Source organism: Poromitra crassiceps, assembly GCF_964638095.1.
Source record: "Poromitra crassiceps genome assembly, chromosome: 7".
Taxonomy (NCBI): Eukaryota; Metazoa; Chordata; class Actinopteri; order Beryciformes; family Melamphaidae; genus Poromitra; species Poromitra crassiceps.
Window position 1 is genome coordinate 47,352,046 of NC_139628.1, and position 11,350 is coordinate 47,363,395.

At 41.8% G+C, this 11,350-nt stretch overlaps 1 protein-coding gene across 1 annotated transcript in view; it reads right to left on the bottom strand.

Moving 5' to 3' along the window:
• mtm1 (myotubularin 1) overlaps positions 1 to 10,041 on the bottom strand; it is a 39,775-nt gene extending 29,734 nt beyond the window's left edge. Inside the window, exon 1 of the mRNA XM_083640379.1 lies at positions 9,972 to 10,041. The gene's annotated coding sequence lies outside the window, so the exon portion shown is untranslated. The remainder of the gene's footprint in view (positions 1 to 9,971) is intronic.
• Positions 10,042 to 11,350: the final 1,309 nt, after the last annotated feature.

An 11,350-nucleotide genomic window follows, 5' to 3' on the forward strand; every position in this document is an offset into this window, starting at 1 on the left:
TTGATGTGTTAACTCAGTTGGTGATAGTGACTTAACATTTATTTACATTAAGATCTTTGAGCGTATCACATTTAAGAAATTATCAATATGTATACAAAATGACAAAGAAGGTCACGCTTAAAATGTATTATTGCAGTGCCAAAAGGAGTGGTGAAAAGATTTGGGTGCACCTAAATTATGTGTGCTGGCACACCTGTCAAGTGAGGGGATCTGACCGGTCTGCTTGGAGTATTTATTAGATTGCTGAACATCACCTGCCTTAGTGAAGAACATCACCTGCCTTAATGAAGAACATCACCTGCCTTAGTGAAGAACATCACCTGCCTTAATGAAGAACATCACCTGCCTTAATGAAGAACATCACCTGCCTTAGTGAAGAACATCACCTGCCTTAATGAAGAACATCACCTGCCTTAGTGAAGAACATCACCTGCCTTAGTGAAGAACATCACCTGCCTTAATGAAGAACATCACCTGCCTTAGTGAAGAACATCACCTGCCTTAATGAAGAACATCACCTGCCTTAGTGAAGAACATCACCTGCCTTAATGAAGAACATCACCTGCCTTAGTGAAGAACATCACCTGCCTTAATGAAGAACATCACCTGCCTTAGTGAAGAACATCACCTGCCTTAATGAAGAACATCACCTGCCTTAGTGAAGAACATCACCTGCCTTAATGAAGAACATCACCTGCCTTAATGAAGAACATCACCTGCCTTAGTGAAGAACATCACCTGCCTTAATGAAGAACATCACCTGCCTTAGTGAAGAACATCACCTGCCTTAGTGAAGAACATCACCTGCCTTAATGAAGAACATCACCTGCCTTAGTGAAGAACATCACCTGCCTTAGTGAAGAACATCACCTGCCTTAATGAAGAACATCACCTGCCTTAGTGAAGAACATCACCTGCCTTAATGAAGAACATCACCTGCCTTAGTGAAGAACATCACCTGCCTTAATGAAGAACATCACCTGCCTTAGTGAAGAACATCACCTGCCTTAGTGAAGAACATCACCTGCCTTAATGAAGAACATCACCTGCCTTAATGAAGAACATCACCTGCCTTAATGAAGAACATAACCTGCCTTAATGAAGAACATCACCTGCCTTAATGAAGAACATCACCTGCCTTAATGAAGAACATCACCTGCCTTAATGAAGAACATCACCTGCCTTAATGAAGAACATCACCTGCCTTAATGAAGAACATCACCTGCCTTAATGAAGAACATCACCTGCCTTAATGAAGAACATCACCTGCCTTAATGAAGAACATCACCTGCCTTAATGAAGAACATCACCTGCCTTAGTGAAGAACATCACCTGCCTTAGTGAAGAACATCACCTGCCTTAATGAAGAACATCACCTGCCTTAGTGAAGAACATCACCTGCCTTAGTGAAGAACATCACCTGCCTTAATGAAGAACATCACCTGCCTTAATGAAGAACATCACCTGCCTTAATGAAGAACATCACCTTCCTTAATGAAGAACATCACCTGCCTTAGTGAAGAACATCACCTGCCTTAGTGAAGAACATCACCTGCCTTAATGAAGAACATCACCTGCCTTAATGAAGAACATCACCTGCCTTAGTGAAGAACATCACCTGCCTTAGTGAAGAACATCACCTGCCTTAATGAAGAACATCACCTGCCTTAATGAAGAACATCACCTGCCTTAATGAAGAACATCACCTGCCTTAATGAAGAACATCACCTGCCTTAGTGAAGAACATCACCTGCCTTAATGAAGAACATCACCTGCCTTAGTGAAGAACATCACCTGCCTTAATGAAGAACATCACCTGCCTTAGTGAAGAACATCACCTGCCTTAGTGAAGAACGTCACCTGCCTTAGTGAAGAACATCACCTGCCTTAATGAAGAACATCACCTGCCTTAGTGAAGAACATCACCTGCCTTAATGAAGAACATCACCTGCCTTAATGAAGAACATCACCTGCCTTAGTGAAGAACATCACCTGCCTTAATGAAGAACATCACCTGCCTTAGTGAAGAACATCACCTGCCTTAGTGAAGAACATCACCTGCCTTAATGAAGAACATCACCTGCCTTAGTGAAGAACATCACCTGCCTTAATGAAGAACATCACGTGCCTTAGTGAAGAACATCACCTGCCTTAGTGAAGAACATCACCTGCCTTAGTGAAGAACATCATCTGCCTTAGTGAAGAACATCACCTGCCTTAGTGAAGAACATCACCTGCCTTAATGAAGAACATCACCTGCCTTAATGAAGAACATCACCTGCCTTAATGAAGAACATCACCTGCCTTAATGAAGAACATCACCTGCCTTAATGAAGAACATCACCTGCCTTAGTGAAGAACATCACCTGCCTTAATGAAGAACATCACCTGCCTTAGTGAAGAACATCACCTGGCTTAGTGAAGAACATCACCTGCCTTAGTGAAGAACATCACCTGCCTTAGAACATCACCTGCCTTAATGAAGAACATCACCTGCCTTAATGAAGAACATCACCTGCCTTAATGAAGAACATCACCTGCCTTAGTGAAGAACATCACCTGCCTTAATGAAGAACATCACCTGCCTTAATGAAGAACATCACCTGCCTTAATGAAGAACATCATCTGCCTTAGTGAAGAACATCACCTGCCTTAATGAAGAACATCACCTGCCTTAATGAAGAACATCACCTGCCTTAATGAAGAACATCACCTGCCTTAATGAAGAACATCACCTGCCTTAGTGAAGAACATCACCTGCCTTAGTGAAGAACATCACCTGCCTTAATGAAGAACATCACCTGCCTTAGTGAAGAACATCACCTGCCTTAGTGAAGAACATCACCTGCCTTAATGAAGAACATCACCTGCCTTAATGAAGAACATCACCTGCCTTAATGAAGAACATCACCTGCCTTAATGAAGAACATCACCTGCCTTAGTGAAGAACATCACCTGCCTTAGTGAAGAACATCACCTGCCTTAATGAAGAACATCACCTGCCTTAGTGAAGAACATCACCTGCCTTAATGAAGAACATCACCTGCCTTAATGAAGAACATCACCTGCCTTAATGAAGAACATCACCTGCCTTAATGAAGAACATCACCTGCCTTAGTGAAGAACATCACCTGCCTTAATGAAGAACATCACCTGCCTTAATGAAGAACATCACCTGCCTTAGTGAAGAACATCACCTGCCTTAATGAAGAACATCACCTGCCTTAATGAAGAACATCACCTGCCTTAGTGAAGAACATCACCTGCCTTAATGAAGAACATCACCTGCCTTAATGAAGAACATCACCTGCCTTAATGAAGAACATCACCTGCCTTAGTGAAGAACATCACCTGCCTTAATGAAGAACATCACCTGCCTTAGTGAAGAACATCACCTGCCTTAATGAAGAACATCACCTGCCTTAATGAAGAACATCACCTGCCTTAATGAAGAACATCACCTGCCTTAATGAAGAACATCACCTGCCTTAATGAAGAACATCACCTGCCTTAATGAAGAACATCACCTGCCTTAATGAAGAACATCACCTGCCTTAGTGAAGAACATCACCTGCCTTAATGAAGAACATCACCTGCCTTAGTGAAGAACATCACCTGCCTTAATGAAGAACATCACCTGCCTTAGTGAAGAACATCACCTGCCTTAATGAAGAACATCACCTGCCTTAATGAAGAACATCACCTGCCTTAGTGAAGAACATCACCTGCCTTAATGAAGAACATCACCTGCCTTAATGAAGAACATCACCTGCCTTAATGAAGAACATCACCTGCCTTAGTGAAGAACATCACCTGCCTTAATGAAGAACATCACCTGCCTTAATGAAGAACATCACCTGCCTTAATGAAGAACATCACCTGCCTTAGTGAAGAACATCACCTGCCTTAATGAAGAACATCACCTGCCTTAGTGAAGAACATCACCTGCCTTAATGAAGAACATCACCTGCCTTAGTGAAGAACATCACCTGCCTTAATGAAGAACATCACCTGCCTTAGTGAAGAACATCACCTGCCTTAGTGAAGAACATCACCTGCCTTAGTGAAGAACATCACCTGCCTTAATGAAGAACATCACCTGCCTTAGTGAAGAACATCACCTGCCTTAATGAAGAACATCACCTGCCTTAATGAAGAACATCACCTGCCTTAATGAAGAACATCACCTGCCTTAATGAAGAACATCACCTGCCTTAGTGAAGAACATCACCTGCCTTAATGAAGAACATCACCTGCCTTAATGAAGAACATCACCTGCCTTAGTGAAGAACATCACCTGCCTTAATGAAGAACATCACCTGCCTTAATGAAGAACATCACCTGCCTTAATGAAGAACATCACCTGCCTTAATGAAGAACATCACCTGCCTTAATGAAGAACATCACCTGCCTTAATGAAGAACATCACCTGCCTTAATGAAGAACATCACCTGCCTTAATGAAGAACATCACCTGCCTTAGTGAAGAACATCACCTGCCTTAATGAAGAACATCACCTGCCTTAATGAAGAACATCACCTGCCTTAATGAAGAACATCACCTGCCTTAGTGAAGAACATCACCTGCCTTAGTGAAGAACATCACCTGCCTTAGTGAAGAACATCACCTGCCTTAATGAAGAACATCACCTGCCTTAGTGAAGAACATCACCTGCCTTAGTGAAGATGTGGAGCCACAAATGGACACGTCATGGGTTCAGTCCGCTGCTCCTCAGACACACGCTCACGGGCCAATTCACTAAAGGACTGCGCGGCTTTTGCGGACGCTAAACCTGTGCAAATAAGACAAAAAGAAACGGTGATTCACAAAGCACTCGCAAAGGGTGAAGTGCACCGCTAACTGCGCTGCCACGCAAATACATTCTCAGTGCTGCTGTGCTTATTTTGCACGTATTCAAATCCTATGTCCTATCCTATCCACCCTAGCACATCACATTAAATGACTTGAAAATAAGGTGAATGAAGAAGCAGTTAGGTCTAAAAAGTAAAATAAAATGACAGGCTGGTCGGTCGGTACAAATTCATTTGGTCCATTTGTTATATTCTGTTTATTTGCGGCTATTGCGAATAGAACTTTTATCAACTCTATGGATAGGACTGGCAGCGAGTCGTGTGTGGTACAGATAGTCACCCTGGTACAGGAATGGTGCTGTTGAGGTAAGATTATGAAATATACTACACGGGTTTAGTTTGGCCAAGACAGCACAACATCCAACCACTGATACAAACAAACACACCTACAGGCCATTTACAAACAACCCACTTAGCTAAATCAGCCAGCTGGCTACATGTACTGTAGCTAGTTGTCTTTTTCCTATTCTTACAGCATCACCTGGTCCATTTGCCACTTGAAAAGTGTTACGGTGGTATTTGCGCATATCCAAAACATATATCCTTCTGGTCAGAAATGTGGCCTTTTGAGCATGCATCTCTGAGTCTGGCTAGTTGGTTTGTTTACAACGCACAACTGTAGCTGGCTGTAAACAGGCCAGAGGCCGTGTGTCGCAAACTGCCGTAAAAAACCCTGATTGAGATTTGCGCTGTATACATGTCCCAAGGTCTTAACAGCAGTCATTTATATAACATATCTTATAGGTCACACACAATATTAGGCTATTATGCTACTAATGAATTTATTTATTCTGCATTTTACCCACCGGGTATTTATTTTGTCTGTTGAATTTTTAATCTGCCGGACAACTACCGTAAATTCCGGACTATAAGGCGCACCGGTGTATAAGCCGCACCTTCAAAGTTGAATATTTTTTTCTTATATAAGCCGCACCGGACTATAAGCCGCGGGTGTTTTAATGGTATTTTTTTTTTTTTTTTTTGTGTTTTAATGTTTAATTACCATATGTAATGCTCCCATTTATTAACATTTCAACAAAACAACATAACACAACACCACCTGTGTTGTTATTTACAGTGCACACAGTGTCATACAGTGTCGTACAGTGTCATACAGTGTCATACAGTGTGGTGAAAAGAGGGCAAGAGAGGAAATTAAAACAGAAGTGGCTTTATAGTTAGAATGAGTGCTAAAAAAGAGAGATTTTTTTTTTTTTTTTGAAAAAATCCATAGATAAGCCGCACCGTTATATAAGCCGCAGGGGCCAAAAAAGGCCAAAAAACGGGAAAAAAGGTGCGGCTTATAGTCCGGAATTTACGGTACACATGATCCAGGCCAAAAGCTGTCTACAGACGGCTAACGTAAACCCTGTTCCGATCCTATGCTTTGGCATCAGATGGGCCGCCAAAGTACTGATGACTGGATGTTTCCAAGAAAACACAGAGAGAATTCATTGGCTCTAAAGCCTGTGAACAAACCTTATGAAGAAGAAAGTATTACTATTATTGTGAAACCTGCGCAAGCAAGGAAGCATCACCTGGAACAGAGAGTTTGTGTGGCTTTCTATTCCAGGCAATGTTTGTTCTTCTAATACTGAGTTCACTTGGTTTCCCCTGATCTATATGCCACTATAATCCACTATAATCCACTACAATCCAGACCAGAATAAGATATTGGTCTGTTTCTCCTTTATTCATTCAGCAGTAATGAGCCAACACAGCTTGAGTTGAGGACCACTAGACACCTTTATCACAATAAACAAGTATCCAGAGTCAATACGAATATTTTGAGAGTTGCCATCTGCACCAAAACATAAGAGGGATCAATATGGCCAAGTACAATAATAAATATACATGAGTTTAATTTGACAGCACACAATCCAAGGTCTTAATATAGAGGATAATATGCTACAGACAGCTGTACATAATATCACTCAAGTCAGATATACAATACAATCAATATTGTGCAGCTACACGGCATTCAAGCCTCATGCTAGTCACTGTGGTTGCAACTGTTCTTATGTTTTGTGAGTGTACTTCTCTATATTGCTGTGACTAATGATACATTACAACATTTGTCAAGGGATGAGGTCAAGTTTGTCTTTTGATAGACTTCTTTAAGGTTTAAGCTTTAAGCTGCATTATCAATGTTAGTACAAATGCTCACCACAGCGGCGAGGAGGCATACATACATACATTATTGTTTGGGTTTGCATTAGAGTAGGCATTACAAAATGCTCACACTGTCCGATGTTGATGCTTTTCTTGAACCCCAAGAGTGTGAAGCTGCACTCACAAACCTCACCATGTTCCTTGTTTGATTGGTCAGGGAGGGACTAGGCTAACATCCTAGTAATTACAATTACATCCTTGTAATTGCTACTGTTGTGTCAGCTAGATTTAGCTGGACATATTTTCTGTGAAGTCCTCTGCTCTGAGACATGCTTGTGACTTAGGGCTATACAAATAAACTTGACTTGACATCGAGGGTTCCTAAGTACCATTTTCCAATTTCAAAATTCCATACTTTTCCAGAATCTAATTTCCAGACTCCTCAGTAGATCTTAATTCAGACCATATCTGACATGTGAGTATTGAGTACAATAGCTACATGCTTATTATTTGGATACATGTTTTTTTTTTTATCCAACCATTAACATGGATGTCACATTCTGACTATGTGGCTGTTTAGTCAACACACAATACACAGAAAGTTGGACGATGATCCACCCTCAAACATCTCTGCCCAAAGAGCAGGTAAACTAAATGTTGCTCTTCATATTATTTTCCCTCAACATATTGAATAAATATATTATTGCCCCCCCCCCCATCCCACATTTTTTAGTCTCCAGAAGAACCGAAAACCAGTTGAAAACAGTAAAATAATTTAATTTCCACGGTGTCTGTCTGTGCAGCCTTGTTCTATTCACCGTGTCTTTTTTCCATATTTATCCAGACCTGGAAATTACCACCATCAAATCATATTCCAGACTTTTCCAAACTGCGTAGGAAGGAACCCTGTCTGTGATCACACACGGAATGGATCACCACCACATCATTGGCCAATACAATCACCCCTTGCATGCCCGCCTCCATATTGATGTCAGCGACGACTACTAGAGCAATTAGATGGATGATAACCGATGAGACTGAAAAAGAACAAGTATATTTTGCAATGATAGATTTCAAGGACTTTTCCAGCACTTTCCAAGGACAAACTGTAGGTGGCGTGGCGAATTTGGATGTTTCGACATAAAAAAACAACAACAAACGCCACATGGTCCACATGACCGCAGCATCTGGACACATTGTATAATTAATTATTTCAACAGTACGCACACACACACTGATTCATTATTCTATCCTGATAGCTGGTGGTGGTGGTTGTCATACTTGATGATAGCTTGCACCGCCATGGGCTGTGTGTGTCACCCATCGACATGGTGTCACCCATCCCAAACCAGAGAGAGAAAGGGGGGGAAGGTAAACAATGAGTTACCTAGGCAACCAGCCACATATTTGCGCACAACAGCCAATGACAGCGCAGCAATCAGCAAATGGCTGCATGCTTGTAGCCTACATGGAGTGTGTACTGTAGATAGGAAGAAAGTGTATCAAGCTTGGCTCAGCACTACTGATGTAGGTCGATTTTGAGATGACAGAGTGCACGAGGCTCAAACTCAGAGATCATATCCTTTAGGTTAAATCCAAGCACTTTTAAGGACCTCTTCATAAATCCAAGCACTTTCAATTACTTTCCAGACCTGTCGCAAAGAGAGGATAATAATACACAACACAACACAACCCTGACCTAAACCAACCAACCACCCAACAACAATGCTGTACCAACCTTTGCAATAAAAAGGGAAGCATTCAGAGGGGTGAGAGACTAGTAACTGTGCTAAACCCATATCGTATGCATCAAATCAATACGCAGCTCCCTCAGGCCATGGGTCATCATCAGTCCCCTACTGGATTTGTTTTGGCCAACATCAGACTGGACAGCTTGTACTGACCTGCCGACATGTAGGGCAAACATGGCAGGTTGGTGGGCTATGAATGAGATAGGCCTGGCTATTTTGGTTGAATTAAATGCATTGGGCTACAAAAGAACAAACCTGAAAGACGTGTACTTTCATTGCATATTAAGTACAGTTCTTTATTATTTAATTGAATATAATTATTATGAAATGAAATGTTTGTTTCAGCAAGCAGAAAACTCTCACACCCAAAAAGGTTTGCGCTGGAGCATTGAAGAAAAGCAAGAGACACACATAAAGAACTCCTGTACTCTATAGTTTCAATCCAACAGCAACACCTCAGGGTAACGTAAATAATGGAGTTAATAGACATTCCTCAGACTAACAGTAGAACACACGTTTTGTGGGTATGGGGCATAATAATAGGTTGGAGAGACTATCTAGAGCTGAAATTCAACGCACGTTTTTTATAGCAGTTTAAAAAAATCTATGATCCACCTCTCCTATGATCTGCTGCAAGTCAACGCGCGGTCCGCTGTGCACTGCAGCTACTATCATTAGTCTACAATGAAACTATTACAATTATATTTCGCTAGCAGTCTGCACAGAGTAAAAAGTGACAGCTGAGTGTCTGGCAGGCAGGGTGGAGGTCTATGCAGTGCAGTTTGTCTTCCAACGTTAGGCCGACCAGTTCAATGTTGTTGGACAGCGACAGTCCCCCAAAACAGACGAGGTCTGAATAAAAATACAGGAGCCAATAACATTTCTGTTGTCTGTGTAGCTATGGAAAACACAATGGGCGTCAAAACAGAAGTAGTAAATGTGATACATTGGGGACGAATAGAACCGCTAATAGAGGATCAGAGATGGACCAAGCTTTTCCAACACCCCTAAACTCAACTTTTCCAACTTGGCCATTCCAGCAGGCAGGCAGGCAGGCAGGCAGGCACAGTGCAGCTGCACCAGGAAATAGCGGAGGCCTAGACGGAACGACAGCTTGTTACACCTCCAATTCAGCCTCTCTCACCGCTGCAGCGCACAGAAACCTACACCATGAGCCCCCCAACAGTCCCTAAACTGCACTCTGCTGCTCACTTTGAGGCCAAATGTCTTTACTTACCCACAAAGTGCAATTCTCCCGTGGCTGGATGTCGCTCTGTTTCCCTATGGCCGCAGCAGGAACTTACTCCAGGTCACGTGTCGGGCTGTCATGGCGCGGATTGGCCCGTTGTCAAAGCACTATTTTCCAGCTCGAGCCGGGGCCCGTACAGAGCACGCCCCTACAGAGCACGCCCCCTAAGTACAGAGCACGCCCATAGGCGGCAAAGAGCACCTCAAACAAACAACAGTCCAAAGTGCTCCTTCCAATTCCAAAACAAGATGATGTTAGCGTTGATGAGCCTGTTGTAGCAGCAGGCATAATGGAAAATCAGTATGGTAAGAAAGCCCTAGAAAATAATTATTTAATTATGTATTTGAATTTAATAAAACATTTTATTATAATACTGTACATTCATACACAATAACTGTGTGAGGTGTGTGTGTGTGTGTGTGTGTGTGTGTGTGTGTGTGTGTGTGTGTGTGTGCGTGCGTGCGCGCGCGTGTGTGTGTGTGTGTGTGTGTGTGTGTCTGTGTCTGTGTGTGTCTGCGTGTGTGTGTGTGTGTGTGTGTGTGTGTATTTATTGTAAAAAGACAAAATATGTGTATTTGTCACAGGACCCCACCCCTAGCCTCATGGTGCCCTTTCTTCAACTTCTATTGTTCTAATTACATCTCTCCCAGTTAGCAGTATCCCAAAATCATAAGATCATCATGAAATATCCTACAGCCTACACTGTCCCCTTAAACATTTTGCTAAATAGATTTTCCTTTTTCTCTTTTTTGTGCTGCTGATTTGTACTTCTACTTCAAAGAACTTAAAATGCACCTGTAGTCCTGTACTGTCAAAAGTGCCACAACTGACAATTATCAGACCATACATTTTAGATTTATCTTATTTTGAAAAAATATTGACATGATGTCTTGCCCTGAGCCCAGCTACTAGTAAATGTTTAGCATATTTCACATAAGGTTACTTTGACAGTTCAGTCCCAACAAGCTTCAAGGTAAGTCCATTGTTCCATTGAAGTGTAGCAGATATTATTCCACAATATACTTTTGATTTCACATGGTCAGAGGTAGTCCGTAGCGTTGTCCACTTCTGCTCTCTCTGGGGGATCCCGTTAGCATAAACACAAAACAGTGGTCATAAGGGCTGCCTGCAGCTATCGATTATTTTAGTAATCGAGTATTCTACCGATTAATCCATCAATTAATCGAGTAATTGGACAAGAACTACTGTTGCGTTATTAAAGAGCAACAGTAATTATACAAGGGGAAATAAGACGTCTCTTAAAATGAACTATACATTGCTTCCTTTTTAGAAAAAGCATTACTTTTATTTCTTAAATTGCATACAACTGTATACAATAATCAAGTAGCATGGTTGTCAGGGTGGGA